The sequence below is a fragment of the Ipomoea triloba genome, chromosome 11 (assembly GCF_003576645.1).
Source record: "Ipomoea triloba cultivar NCNSP0323 chromosome 11, ASM357664v1".
NCBI lineage: Eukaryota > Viridiplantae > Streptophyta > Magnoliopsida > Solanales > Convolvulaceae > Ipomoea > Ipomoea triloba.
Genome location: NC_044926.1, coordinates 12,215,180 through 12,216,007, shown reverse-complemented (window position 1 = coordinate 12,216,007; position 828 = coordinate 12,215,180). Strand labels below are relative to the sequence as shown.

The 828-nt window shown below is 35.5% G+C and overlaps 1 non-coding gene across 1 annotated transcript; it reads left to right on the top strand.

The window, feature by feature from the left end:
• Window positions 1–283: 283 nt before the first annotated feature.
• Window positions 284–445, top strand: LOC115997698. Its single transcript, XR_004093793.1, has one exon. It is a non-coding gene; the product is annotated as a U1 spliceosomal RNA (small nuclear RNA).
• The last annotated feature ends 383 nt before the right edge of the window (window positions 446–828 follow it).

Below are 828 nucleotides of genomic sequence, written 5' to 3'. Positions count from 1 at the left end.
AGATTGCAGAATTTGGCAATAATAGAGGAATGGAGAAAGATGGAGAGAGAGATTCCAGTGAATGAAGAGAGTTGTTTGATTCAAGATTGGTGTTACAAATCCAACTTCAATTTCTTTTCATTCTTTTGCTTATGTATTGTCTGTCCATCTATGGATTTGGGCTAAAACCAATTGTTGTTTGTTGGAGTTACATAGATGATTTAGGGATGTCCCACATTGGAAGTTCATAAAACAGGAAAGGTAGGAAAGTATTACAAAATGATAAGTTATAACAATGTAAAACATACTTACCTGGATAGGGTCAATGGTTGATCAAGAAGAGCCATGACCTAGGCTAGTGACCTCTATTGCACTTTTGGAGGGGTGCTAGTCTAAGGTCTCCCTAAATGGGAGAGCCTATGTCATAATTTGTGGTAGAGGGGACTTGCGTTCGCGCAGACCCCACCAAGCTCGAGTTTAAGTTTTTATGATGTTTTGTTTAACTTTATGACATTCAATTCAATTCTCAAATTATTGTTGTTGGAGAACATTTTAGTCTGGATACAGGTAAAGTGGCTTCAGTCTTTAGCTTTGATGTTTGATACATAAATTTTTGTTATCTTCAGTCTTGTATGATGCATTAGCTAGGAAAAGTATATGATTGAGTGAACACCAGAAAGATTCCTCTCTAATTGTTTTTTTTTCTCTCTAATGGTGTTTTTCTCGATGAGAACACAATATCTGTATTGATTGAGTTAACCTGAATACAACCTGAATACAATGACAAAGGTAGAATATATACAAGAAGACTCTCAAAAAGACTAGGATAGATAGTCCTATCATAACTCA